The sequence below is a fragment of the Spinacia oleracea genome, chromosome 2 (assembly GCF_020520425.1).
Source record: "Spinacia oleracea cultivar Varoflay chromosome 2, BTI_SOV_V1, whole genome shotgun sequence".
NCBI classification, from domain to species: domain Eukaryota; kingdom Viridiplantae; phylum Streptophyta; class Magnoliopsida; order Caryophyllales; family Amaranthaceae; genus Spinacia; species Spinacia oleracea.
The window spans coordinates 24219037-24233819 of NC_079488.1; the positions used below are offsets into that span (position 1 = coordinate 24219037).

A 14783-nucleotide genomic window follows, 5' to 3' on the forward strand; every position below is an offset into this window, starting at 1 on the left:
TTAAAAGTGACGAGGCGTACCTTATCAATCACAAGTGACTCACTAACGTAGTGGCTCGTCATTAAAAAGGACGCCCGTCCCAAAAGGTGACGAGGCGTACCTTAGCAAACACGAGTCACATGCCAAGATAACGGCTCGTCACTAAAAGGGACGTCCGCTGTCAACTCTGGACGGGTAAAAGCTTAACTTACAAAAAATAACCAACTAAAAGGATACTCACCTTCTCCTCCAACTCGGCCTTGGCTTTCTGCATCTTGGCCTCATAGATGTCGGCCATCCAGTCGGTCATGCCGCCCTTCCCAATATCCGTCGCGGACAGTTTGCTCATCCCTTCCTCTGTAAACAAAAAGGAACCATAGTTAGAAATAAGAATAGACCAACACGGAACGGCACACAATTTGGCAAACAACCTCGGGTCATAGAATATCCTAGGCCTACGGCCGCTAGAAAGGCCTCATTCCGAAACTGGCTAATGTGCGGAAACCACTCGGCCGACACATGAAAGGTCTTGTCCATGGTTAGGTGGTGAGTGTTAGCCTTGAACAGGGCCATTATTTGATCCCACTCCTCGGCAGTAACGGGTGGAAGAGGCTCGTCGCGATCCATATAATTGGCCTTGCGATTCCAGCGGCTCATCCTGTCATACATTTCCTGGTCGTCCGTATAAAACACGACCCACCTCTTCCTTCACATGTGCCATTTGCTGAGCTTGCCGACCACTGTCTGGTATGTACCACGGCTGCTCAGATTAAACCACCCTTTGGCGGCACTGGGGGAACGGGAAAGAGAAACCAGATGCAGGAAGGCGTTGAACGACTGCTCCACGTTGTTCAGCGCACATTTGGCGATATAGCCAAAAATATCAGCCCAGGAGTTGGGGGTCAGCTGGGCCACCCCAATGTTAAAACCATCCAGAACCTCCACGACGAAGGGGTGTGGAGGGAATCTCATGCCAAGCTTAATGGCCGCGGCATACACTGGGAATTCTCCCTCAGCAAGCAGGCTAACGGTTGAGTCCAGACCGGCCGGCATGCGCATCTGGTACCCTTCCCCCACACAGAGGTCGTCCCTCATCTTGGCCCCATGCCTATCTAGCGACCGCATCCAGCCAATGTCTGGGTGGATCTTCGACGGAAGCAGCTGGGCTTCTTCCCGTCCTCTGGGCCTAATGGGCTGGGGAGCAACCTCTTGCACCTCGGCGGCCGATGGCAATGGAGCGACGCTCGACTCCCCCACTGCCTGGCTCGCTGTACCCCCTGACGAGCTTGCCATTTGTTCCTCCTCCGCCTCGACATATTCATCGATCTCTTGAAAGAGATCGGCATATTTTACGTCAGCTGCCGGGGCGGTGGAAGAATATCTCTCCCTAGGGGGTGTGGATGCTTCCTCCCGCAAGCGCAGACGAGTAGGATCTGCCGTTTGCTTGGTTCTAGCCATGCCTTCTGCATAGTGAACGAAGCACGGCTTAGGGGTGACCAACAATGAAGAAAAAGACGCGATTGGACGTCCGTCCCGACAAAAGACGAGCGGCGGAAAAATCTCAATTAAAACTATCAAACCCTTACCTAGTACTAGAGTGTCGGCCGCTAACAAGGAGAAAAATGACGAGAGGATAACAAAAACAAGAAAGAAAGGCGAAAACTAACCTTGAAAGATCTAAGAAGTACTCGGTAAAGAACAGGATGAGTTTCGTGAAGAACAGGATGAGTTTCGCGAAGAACAGGTTGAGCTTGACGAAGAACAAGCTGAGTCTCGCGGTGGCCGGAAATCGCCTGCTGGTGGTGGAAATACGCCGGAAATCGCCTATGAGACAGCTCTGTGAAAATGAAATGTAATAAATGAAAATTTACCCCTCCCCCTATATATAGGAAAGGGAAAAAAGGAGAAAAGTGACACGTGTCACCATCTCAACACTTGTCCCAAAGGCGAAGCTGCAAATCAAAGGTCAAGAAGCGATATCCGGAAGATTTTTTCCAGAAATGCCCTTCTTGAGGGGCAAATGTTGTGGGAAAAAACACCGTGCCTTCGTGTACCAATGAGGATGTGACACATGGCACGTATTACGCCCCGTAATCAAAAACCGTACGAAGTCTACTCCGGAGTATGGGTATCAATCTACGTATCTACAATGTATATGTATTTGTATTTAAGTGTGTATGAATGTATGTACTGTACCTATACCTGAAAAGGGGCTTAAGTCGTAAGTATCCTAAGTAGTATAAATAAGCACAATAGGCCCAAATAGCCCACTATTGCCAAAAAGGGCCAGAAAATTGTAAGAAGGAAGGACACATGTCCACCTCTCATACCTTAGCCAATCATGTAAAGGGAATATTAGGTTATTCCCACAAAAACCTAGTACTATAAATAGTCCCACTTCCCTAGAAAAAGGAGTCACAATCAATACAATCAAGGGCAATTGCTGCTCTGCCTTCTCTCTACTTTCTCTCTCTATAAAAATACATTCTTGTTAAGTTCTCAGTTACCGGAAAACCTCCAGGGTATCTCACCGGAAAAACCCCACAACACTTGTTAGCGTTATTAACAACTCAATTATCAACTCATGAATCAACTCATGAGTCAACTCATGAGTCTGGAGTTCGATTTTAGGAGGAAGTGAAATGAAGGACTTATTCACCTTCGAAAGTAGCCTTGGAAGGTTTGGTGTTCTTGGGTTTTAGTCGTTAGTTGGTGTTTGGGATTAACTTTTGTTAATTTCCAATTTAGGTTAGCGTTGGGGTTTGATCTCAACGTTTTCAAAATCATTTATATGAACGCTGCTCCCCATTTTTTGGGGATTCATAGTATGCTACTCAAGTTACTCTTGGTGACTCATAATGCTTGTGAGCGATTCACAAGTTCTTTGCAACTAGCTCAAGACATTGTTTCTATTCCACTTCTTTCTTTGTCTTCCAAGGCTTGCAGGTTAACGACAAAGTGTGACATCAATTACTACCCCAACTCATGTTTTATCTCCTACAAAGAAATCACAATCACAACCCATGGTATCTTTGGCACGATATTATCTCGATGGAGGTGCAAGCAAGGCTTTATCGACAAACAAGGGCTGACACAAGGGAATACTACTACCTGTTTGGATTACACCAATTTGTGTTTTGAATGTTATTTAAGTTATGTAATGGTCTTTAAAGACTATAGTAGTGTAGTTTGCTTAGGTTGTAATAAGTGAACTTTGTTTTGTTTTTATGCAAATTAAGCCTATGTCAAAAAAATAAAATAAAATTATATACTTGTGTAGTTGTATGTGCTATCGAGTTAAATTGTTATTTACTCCCTCCTTGTGGGTTAAACCCCTAGCCGACTCTTTTTTCTCAAGGGTTTACAAAACTAAAAGTTTCCTAAGATGTGAATAGTCAAATTTCTTCCGACTCTTCCTTCCTTCATTTATTTATTTATTTATTCAAGTGATTGCCATCAATTTCAATAAACTACACTATGAGTGTAATGAGTGTGACCATGATAAGATTAAGAAAATTTTGGTAATATTAACCAATATATGGTCGATTTTTTTTATTAAGCCCACCTACGACATAATTTTTTAATAATCCCACATTTATTACTCAACGACTTTTATTGGGGCCAAGGGGTCATAAACTTGTTATAGGCGGTAATATGTCCCTACGTGGCAGTACGTACTCTCTTTCTCTTCTTCCTCGATATATTCAGTCATCATCATCAATTTATCACCATTTCGTTGACTTTTTCACCGTTACCTGTCACTTAAACCCAATAAAAGTCGTAGGTAGTAAAAGTGTGATTATTAAAAAATATGTCGGTGGGCTTAATAAAGGAAAATCGGCCAATGGTTGAATTAATATTACTTAATTTTCCTAAGGTTAATTGAGTATTTTGGGAGTAATTTTGATGGAATATTGTAAATTTGGTTCGTTAAAAAATAAATACGGGTGACCGTAAAAATTATCAAAATTTCAAAATAAATAATATAAATTAGATGAAAATCATCATCAGGACTACAATATATAGACCATTAGGCCATATATCAAAAAATGTTGTATGAAGTATATCTCAGCGGGAGATGTCTCACGGTAAAGAGAAAGTAAATACTCATGAGTTGTGATGTGGCCTTGGTGTATCACCACAATGGGCCATAGGACGTGCGAGGTATACTCAAGCCCACCCCCAAATTTGCATAGGCCCAGGGCTTATATCTTGGGCCAAGCTTCGTCACTTAGGCCCAGGAAGTCCATCCACTTGATAAAGGCCCAAGTTATCCAGGACCAAACCCAAACCTAAGGGGTCCATCAGGTTCTAATCAAATCTCCTACAAATGCACACGTGTCCCAGAGATCACCCAATCATGCAGCTAGGGTTTTAGGGATCAATTCCCAAGAAGCCCTAGCCTTATAAATAGTTCAGATCCCAAGGTAAAAGGGGAGGCATTCATTCCACCTACCTAAAACTATTTTTTCTCTACCTTCTCTCTAAAAGTTACTTCTCTCTAAAAGTTACTTCTCTCTCTAGCCTATACTTACTTAGGCATCGGAGAAAATATTCCTACGGGAATATTCTTGTTTTGCATATTGCAGGAAGATCGTGCCAGCACATACTTGATACCTCCGAGGAACGCGTGACAGGTCATCACCACAAAAGATCCCACAACATTTGCCGCCGCCTATGGGGAGGTATAGTATCATGGCCGACCCGCAATCTGGAAAAGTGATAGGCGTGTTTTCCGTCGTTGATAAAAAATCACCTATGCAAACAATATTTATAAAACCACTTCAACTACCGGCAAGCGGTAAGCAAAGGGATCGTCCCAAAGAAACGGTGAATTATTGAGTTGGAAGTCAATCTAGTTCGATCAAGGATTTGTTTTGAATTGTCACTTTTAAGAGTCTAAAAACAAATAAAGAACTATGTAAAATTGAATCAAGAAAGGGAAACATTAGGGAGTCGGGGATAGCCTAGGGAAACCGGGGGAAATCAATTCAACTATTTAGCAATGGTGATCATGCAACGAAATGGTGATTAGGCAAATGACATCTAAAGACGAACCCGCCACCTCTCGGATAGGGAACGCTAAGCGTCTAATCCACGGAAGAGCTTTCGCATAATCCTAGACAACTAACTAGCATATAATAGGTACCGCCATTTGATCAACACAAGATAGGCCCACAATGTCTTGCCAAACCTATCCTATGGTTCCACGGAAATCTAATCGAATAGCATTTGCAACTACCACTCAACTAGCATGGATTTCCTATCATCAAATCTTATTTAATCACATGAATCAACCAACAATCAATAATCTATTTCCCCTAATTCATCCCCTAGTTTCTCCCCTTTCCCTAACCTAAAACTACTCACTAATCATCCTAACAATCAAGCTATCCATTAGTTCAAAACTAGCTAACATGAAATTAAAGGAGAAGAAGTAGAGAATTGGAAATTCAATTGCACAATCAAATCAAAAACTGAAAATCAAATTAACAAGCAAAATTGAAATCAAGAACTCAAGGTATTGAGGAATTGCAAAACAATTATCAACTAAGCAAGTGCAAGAATTAAAGAACTAAGAATCCAATTGCATAAAGAAGAGAAGAGTTGAAGAAAATTACTGAATTGATGCTTGGAATTAAAGAGTTTCTCTCTCTAGCTTGAAGAACAAAAATCACAAAACCTCTAAAATGTATATATGAAAATGAAAGCGTAAATTGAAAATAAAGAAAATCCTATTTATACTAAACCCCTAAAATAAGAGATTTAAACTCGAAAACTGAATCCCGCGCAGCCGTGCGAACGGGCAGACCCAGGTGCGATCGTGCTGTGCATCTGTGCGAACGGGCCCTGCGACGATTCTTCTCCTTCATGCCGTGCGAACGTGCCCAACAACCGTGCGATCGCACGGCTGTAACTTTGCTAATTCTCAGAAAATCCTCGTGTGCTCGCACAGGAAATCAGTGCGAGCACACGGAAATTCCGTGCGAGCACGCTTCGGTGGTGCGAACGGGCGAGATCCCTTGGAATTCCTGCCTCATTTTTCCCAAATTCGTGCGAACACACGCTTTTGGGGCACGAGCGTACACATTGCCTTGGAGTTCCTGCCTCGATTTTCCGGATTCGTGCGAACACACACATTTGGGGCACGAGCGCACACATTGCCTTGACTTTGGAGCCAACTTTGTAGACCCGTGCGAGCGCACGTAAAGTCTGTGCGATCGCACTGGACCTGCTCGAGCAAATCTCAGCTATTTTCCATCATTTTCAACATTATTACCTGAAAAGTACAAAGATGGAAAAAGGGAATAAAAATGCAGCAAAACTATATAAAACTATCAAAAAAGCATAATAAAACTCTATAAAATCCTAGCCTAGAGCGACATAAATGCCGCTCATCAAACTCCCCCAAGCTAAGCGTTTGCTAGTCTCTAGCAAACAAAACTCAACTAGGGAAGAATGAGCAACCTATCAAGTTCTAAAAATTTACCAAATTCAAAATCTAGCAAATCTAATCAAGGCAAGACTAAAAATGGAAAACGCAAACCAAGAAAAGAAAGAAAGAAAAGAAGAAGAAAAGAAAAGAGAAGAAAAGAAATTAAACTACAAAATCCAAGATGGGGGCTTTATTATGGAACAAGTATAGAAGAACACTAATATTACTAATCAAATAAATGAGTACACGCTAACTAATGTCCTAAATCGAGTGAAAGATTCGAGCATCAAGCAAAGCAAACTAAGGGCAAGCACTAGTCAATCCCCCTACATCCGGGCATACCACGTCAAAACTCTAGATCTTATTCACCTTTGAGAATAGCGTCTCAAGACACCGCGAAGGCGCCAGAAAATCAATATTAGGCTACCCGACATCTTAGCATGACAACCTTGTTCCTTAAGCTTGACCAAATCCTCCCTCCACCGACAATGACTCAACTCTAAAGGGTCAAGAGGGCTTTTAGGGCGTAACGTAGGCTAGGGGTAAGGTGTGGAATAAATTTGGCAATTTGGTGCTCATACCTAAAGTGAAGCGCAATGAGAACTCAACTCAAGCATAATCAACCAAAAACAAACTTTTCCACTTATTTTGGGTACCCCCAAGCTTATTCAACAACAATTCTAAACTACAACTTTTTTGCATTTTTTTTTCTTGATTTGATTTTCCTCTTTTTTGCGTTTCAAATGAAACTTTTCATGCCTTGTTTTTCTCTATTTTTGGCTTTTTCAAAATTTAATTCTATTTTTTTTGCTTTTTGCATCAATTATTCACTATATACAACATTCTTCCAAAACTTTGCCATTCACACCAAACAACATTCATTCCTCAACTTTGCATATTCAATCCAAAACATCAAGCATCATAACTCTAAGCTTCACTATCACTTCTAAGGGTGAAAACAAAACAAAGGCTATTAGGCTTGTATTGTGCTCATAAGAAATGAAGGGTCAAGGCTCAAATGGCTAGCAATGGGGCAAATGCAAACAAAAACATATGAGAAAAATAGAAAATAAAGTCTTAAACTAAAAAGAAAAATAGTCACCGAAAGAAATGCCTCTATCGTCCCCTAAAGTAGTTCGTTCGCGGTCTCGAGAAGGAAATGGTCAAACTCGGGAGACAAGAAAGTCCATGCTAAGGATCCATGCCACTCAAATGAATATATATGTGTTTGGGCTTATTTTTGAACATGAATCTCACAAGGGGGCAAATACCATTCTCCCCGGCTTCAAATCACTAGAGAATTCAACACCATCTTACCACAAGCCAAGAGTTCATGACGCATGCTACCCATAGTTCAACCAACTTTCTTGACACCAAATCCTAGACTCGACCCAAGACATTAAGAACTGTGTAAAAATCTACCAACTAGGAATAAAAGCATTCTAATCTACAAGTTCCAATTTTATATGCCCCAATCAAGAATATTGCCTAAGAAAACCTAGAAAAACTTGCCTTGACGAAAAGGAAATCAAAACAAAAAGAAAAGGAAGAAAAATAAGAAAAAACACACCAAAAAGGAAACTAAAAGAAACAAAGAAAAAGAAAAAGAAGAGAAACTAAAAATCAAGCGAAATCAAACTAAAAACAAAGAAACAAGCACGTAATGGTATGATTTCATAGCAATGAGCATCAACAAGTAGGCATCCACAAACAAAACTTCCCCCAAGCTAGAATTAGGCCATGTCCTCAAGGCCTAAAACTAAGCAAGGAGGGGCACAGCTACCCATCCAACCAAATGCCCCAACATGATGTATGCCCGTCCCCTAAAGAATTCAATAGAGTTAGAAGGATGTTACCGGAAGTATCGTGGGAGCAAGTCCCGCAAAGAACTGTTAAAACCCGAACAAACTCACCAAAAATGGACGGACAAGGCACAAGGTGGAAAGTGAGAACCCACCGCAAAGAATCATACCAAAACAATGCTAAAAAACAAGCAAGAAAAATTGTTAGTAGACAAGGGCCAAATGGCCAAAACACACCAAAAACATCATCAAAGACTCATCATCACATATAAACAACCACATGAAGTGGCAAGAAGACCAACAACACCAACAAGCTACAAAAGATCCCAAGCAAAACCCCCACTCCGCAATTCTCTCCCAAGCTAATCGCAAGCATACCATCACATCAAGATGGGGGAGAAACGGAGGGAACCCTAAGAAGAAGGACCCGGGGCATGCGCCTTACCCTTTGCATCATAAATCCGCCAAAAGTCATCCCGCTCAAGGCGATGGGCACGAGCCGCATCGTCGGTGAAAGGGGTGACATTGTAGATGGGGTCCACGTCGGCCCCCGAAGCATCGGTGTAAGGCGGCCAACCATATTCGGGCCGAAGGGGGTAGTTTCCATGGTGTGGCTCTCCTCGGGGACCATCCCAACCTCCCATGTACCCCCTAGGCCACCCGGTGAAATCCTCGGGCCAACCATCTGGCCGATCAACCGGTGGGGGAGTGGGGTACATGGGGTCACCTCGGTAGTCGCTCCCTCCCATCATGGTATAATCATAAGGCGGAAAAGAGGGAGGAGTGACTCCGGGTTGGGATGGGCCCGTCCAATACGGGTAGGTGGGTGTACGCTCCTCATTCCAACTAGGGATGGGCCCTTGTTGGGGAGGGTGATAGGGATAGTTGACATAGGGGGTAAAATCCCCTTTGTAAACATGGAAATCGTACACCCGCCTACTGTAGTAGGACGAGTCAAAATCGGGATAAGAATCCCCCGTGCGGCTCCCTTGAGAAGCAAGAGAAGCCAAGGTGTTAGCTTGGTTCTCTTGTCCTTGCAAGATAGCCGCAAGGGTGGATTGCAAGCCATGTAAATCAAAAGGAGAGGAAGAAGAGGACATACCACCCTCATTAGGGGAAGGCTCTAAGATAGGAGGACCACGGGGAGGACCATGGGGAGGACCACGAGGAGGAGACTCCGGAGTGGGTTGAGGAGGAGGAAGCCGTTGTTCTTGGGCAATGAATCGTGGGTCACGGGGAAGCAAGTATCGGACATTAGGAGTCCAAGAAGTGATGGCGGGATTGGGGAGGATGCGCCAATCTCGCTGCTTTACCGTCCAAATATACTTGTCGTCCTTGGTGGCCTTGATCCACTTGGCATTGGAGAGTGTCCTCAAGTCAAGGAACTCCCCTCCGGGAACCTCATCCAACTCAGCTAGGGTGTGCTCATAGGGATCACCGGGGAGTGCCCTTAAGAGAAGAGTGAGCATCCCTCCTAAGAGAATATCCCCACTAGTCGGCTGCCCGTCCCGATGCTCAATGATTCGGGTGATCAACAGCTGCCCAAAATCCAAGATCCCTTCATCCTTTTCCGTGGCTAACCATAGGGTGCCAAGTTCCCCACTTGACAAGGATCCGGTGGCCCCCTTTGCAAAGACCGCATATAGGAGCATGCGGTTCAAGTAACGGACGACGGGGTGATGAAAAAAAGAAGACTTGGCCGAGGAGGAAATGAACTTCCTCTCCTCTCCCGTGAGCTCTCCCCACCAAATATTCTCATCATAGGAGTCCGCGCACTCCGCCACCGGATTAATGATCAAACCCCGGTTCGGGTAGATGGTAAAGAAATCATTGATCGCCTCGTCGGTGAGCACATGTTGATTATTGAAAGCTTGAAAATGAAGCGCGACCGACTCTTTTCCATTGTCATGAACTCGGCGCCTCCTAGCCGAGGAAAGAACCTCGAGAGTGACCCTCCTATAAGTCTTGGCACTCATGGTCACAAAATCCTCAAAATCGAGCCCCGCAATCAAAGCGTTTAGCTCCTTCTCAAACCCCAAGTCCTGAACGGTGTTCTTGTGATAGAACTTTGTCGGGCGGATGTTCCGCTTAGACAATTCCTCATAGTAAGTCCAAGACCGTTGCTCCGGAAAAGTAATTCCGTAGGTCTCGAAGGCCGGAGGAGTGATAGCCTTTCGCTTGTTCGCTTGGGAGTTGGGTCCCTTCTTTGATTGCTTGGTCATCATGATGAATCTTAGGGAGCAAAAATCTACACACAAGCAAGAAAAGAGACACAATGCAAGGCAAAAGGAAAAACTAAGTTAGTAAAAAAGGCTACAATCTACTATCAAAATTATCACCAACAAGTATCACTTCACCACTCAAGTTCAATCTAAACAATCCTCATCAACCAATCTTCATCATCCAAAAACAACAACCCACTAAGAACTCCACCAACATTTCACCAAAAATCGACCAATAGACTAGTCTTTACAAATATTCACAATGAAACATGCATAACAAGTGTAGACTAGCAAGGAACAAACACAAAAACAAACATGCAAATCCAAACAATCAAAATCAAAGATTTCAGAATGTCACCCAAATAGTATGAACAATGAGCTTAAATGTAAAGAACAATGAAGAAAGAAGGGAAAGAAATCGTCACCACAAGTAAGGGAGGTAGACAAGATCACCCAAAAGCAAACTCCAAAGCTCCAATCACAACAAGGAATCACAAAATCAATGTTCACCCAAACCCTAGAAATTGGGGGTTTTTGAGAAAAATCTGAAATTATTGGTTTTGAGGTGAGGGATGAAGATGAATTTGTGAATGTGAGTGGTTTAAAGTGAAATGTGTGAGAGAGATTGAGTAGGAAATGGAGTTTTGAGGAGTTGGAGTAGAGAGGAAAGTAGAGAGATGGTGAAGAAATGAGAAATGAAGTGAAAAAATGAAAAGAAGGAGGACGAATTTTCCAATAAACACGAACGCAGAACAGCTCCGCCCGACCCGTGCGAGCGCACAAAATATCCGTGCGATCGCACGGTTCGAGCTCGATCGCACACCCAGCAGCGCTCGATCGCACGAAACGGCTGGGAGCTACTGCCTCGAATTTCCAGTTTCGTGCGACCACACGAATCAACTGTGCGATCGCACAGAGCTGGAATAATGCCTCTTGGATTGCTCGACTAATGCACACCCATCTCATCATATTCATTATTAAAAGAAAATTAAAAGGATGAAAACAAAAAAAAAGAACAAAAACAAATTAGTACAAGAGTTAGACAACCGGGTTGCCTCCCGGGAAGCGCTCGTTTAACGTCATTAGCTTGACGGACCCCCCCAAAAAGGTCAAGGGGGGTCGAACACGACCAACTTTGGGTCAACACTAGTCACCATGCACTTCTTTGTCCCTTTGGGCACAAAGATCTTACCGATACCACCTTTCAAGAGGCGGAAACCAAACGATCCACCAACATGCCCCTCCTCGGGATTTGATGGATTCTTGATCTTCTTGGAATGCTTGGCCTTCTTAGCCGACCTATGGAACACCTTGGAGTGTTTAGCTCCATTAACATTATCATCATGCATCTCAAATAACTCGGGGATGGTTACAACATCATCAAACTCATCCCCAAGCGCCTTTGGGTCTCCATGGACTTCCTTTTCACCGAGAGAGGACCTAGCAAGCTCATTAGCACACTTAGAAACATGAAAATCGTTAGAAGAATTAGCATAAGTGTGGTTGTTCTCAACACAAGCAAGAGTGCCGATTTTCATGCAACTTTTCATTTTGGGGCAACATTGATCATCAATAGTAAGCTTGAAGTTAGCTTTGGCATCTCCCGCCTTCAAGGTGATTAGTCTCCCTTGCACATCGATAAGAGCACCCGCGGTGGCCAAGAATGGCCTCCCCAAGATGATGGGGGTGTGGGCATCCTCATCGATGTCCAAGACAACGAAGTCAACAAGAAAAGTAAGCTTGCCAACCACGAGGGGAACATCCTCAACCTTACCCAATGGAAACATAACCGATCGATCGGCTAATTGCAATGACATAGCGGTAGGAGAGAGATCACCAAGATTAAGCCTCTCAAAGATCGTATATGGAAAGATGCTCACACTTGCCCCCAAATCACAAAGAGCATTCTCAAATTTTAGCTTTTGAATGCTACAAGGGATAGAAAAACTCCCGGGATCATTGAGTTTTGGGGGAAAGGAGTGCTGAATTAGAGCGCTATAACTCTCCATGAGTTGAACGGTCTCCTTGGGTTCACACCCTCTCTTGCCACTAAGAATATCCCTCATGAATCTAGAGTAGTGGGGCATTTGTTTGAGTGCCTCGGTAAAACATAATGACACATAAAGTTTGCTAATGGTTTCCCAAAATTTGAGGAATTGGTCATCCATCTTCTTACCGGCAAATCTTTGAGGGTAGGGGGAAGTAGGAGTTGGGAGAGGAAGAAGGGTAGTCTCTTTCGACTTATCACCATCACTCATGTCATCGACATAAGACTTCCCTTCGTCATCATCATGGTCCAAGGACTCATCTCCCTTAGAACTTTTCCCCCTAGAGCATTGAGTTTCAACATGCGTAACACCATCATCTAAAATATTCCCACTCCTTGTCAGAATTGCATAGATTTTCTTAGGAGGTTGACCTTGGGGTGGGAGACTTGTGTGCACTTGTTGCTCCTTGATGGTGCTAGCAAGTTGTGCTAGTTGGGTCTCAATTATCTTAAGATGAGTATTGGAATGTTTGAATCCATCCTCAAATTCAACGTTTTTCTTGGCTTGCGCCCCCACAAACGACTCCATGAGAGCCTCAAGATTCGACTTGAGAGGTGGGAGTGGTGGAGGTGCAATGCCATAACCACTTGGGTTGGATTGATATTGGTTGCCAAAGGTCCTCGGTCCATTGAATCCGGGAGGTGGAAAATGAGATGCACCATAAGGAACTCCCGAGTTCAAAGGATAACCCCCACTTGAGGCACCCCTAAATTGCCCATAAGAGTAGTTATAACCCCCTCCACCTTGATGGTTGGGATTATAACCCCCTTGGTTGTATTGGCCTTGATTGCCAAAACCTTGAGATTGACCATAGGGCACTTGGCTTTGATAGCCTTGTGCTCTATAGCCACCTCGGCCTTGGTTATCATACCCACTTCCTTGGCCATAGCCTTGTTGGGGACCATACATGGAGGGCCCTCTAGGTTGCCTAGCAAAATTAGGATTGTTAGGGTTATCATTCCTATACCTCTCATTGATGGCATTAGCATACTCTACATCAAACTCTCCTTCATACGAAGGGCCATAATCCACAAATGACAAGTTATGAACTAAGGGGCATGCATCGGGGGAATGACTATAGTCTTGGCAATTTTCACAAAAGAATGTGCCCGGGGGCATTGAGCCATAAGAACTAACCTTGCCCTTCCCCTTATTGAGAAGAGTTGCCGAAGGAGGTGGAATTGTGGACGGAGATGGTGGCTTGCTTGCTGCACTTCCCGCAAATGGTGTATTTTCAAGCTTCTCTAATCGCGAGATAAGCTTCTCTATCATCCGTGCTTGCTCTATGGCGTACACCGAACCCTTACAATCCTCATTCCTACTTTTCCCATCATAACTCATGCCATGATTGGTAGTTTTGAACTACATCTTCAATTATCTCCTCAATTTGATCTTCCGTTTTGTTCATGATTGGGCCTCCCGCGCCCGCATCTAGACTTGTTTTCGAGCTTGGACTCAATCCTAAGTAAAAGGTTTGTAGCAGCAACCACTTGGGAATCCCATGATGAGGGCACTCCCTTTGGTACTCCTTAAATCGGTCCCAAGCCTCGAAAAGCGATTCATCACGCCCTTGCTCAAATGATTGAATCTTGTGCAATTGAATTTCCAATTCGGCCAATGGTTGAATTAATATTACTTAATTTTCCTAAGGTTAATTGAGTATTTTGGGAGTAATTTTGATGGAATATTGTAAATTTGGTTCGTTAAAAAATAAATACGGGTGACCGTAAAAATTATCAAAATTTCAAAATAAATAAATATAAATTAGATGAAAATCATCATCAGGACTACAATATATAGACCATTAGGCCATATATCAAAAAATGTTGTATGAAGTATATCTCAGCGGGAGATGTCTCACGGTAAAGAGAAAGTAAATACTCATGAGTTGTGATGTGGCCTTGGTGTATCACCACAATGGGCCATAGGACGTGCGAGGTCTACTCAAGCCCACCCCCAAATTTACATAGGCCCAGGGCTCATATCTTGGGCCAAGCTTTGTCACTTAGGCCCAGGAAGTCCATCCACTTGATAAAGGCCCAAGTTATCCAGGACCAAACCCAAACCTAAGGGGTCCATCAGGTTCTAATCAAATCTCCTACAAATGGACACATGTCCCAGAGATCACCCAATCATGCAGCTAGGGTTTTAGGGATCAATTCCCAAGAAACCCTAGCCTTATAAATAGTTCAGATCCCAAGGTAAAAGGGGAGGCATTCATTCCACCTACCTAAAACTATCTTTTCTCTGCCTTCTCTCTAAAAGTTACTTCTCTCTCTAGCCTATACTTACTTAG

General features: G+C 43.5%; 1 non-coding gene across 1 annotated transcript; it reads left to right on the forward strand.

Annotated features, from left to right (window-relative positions):
• Positions 1–13983: 13983 nt before the first annotated feature.
• LOC130468331 (small nucleolar RNA R71) lies at positions 13984–14092 on the forward strand. Its single transcript, XR_008928722.1, has one exon. It is a non-coding gene; the product is annotated as a small nucleolar RNA R71 (small nucleolar RNA).
• The last annotated feature ends 691 nt before the right edge of the window (positions 14093–14783 follow it).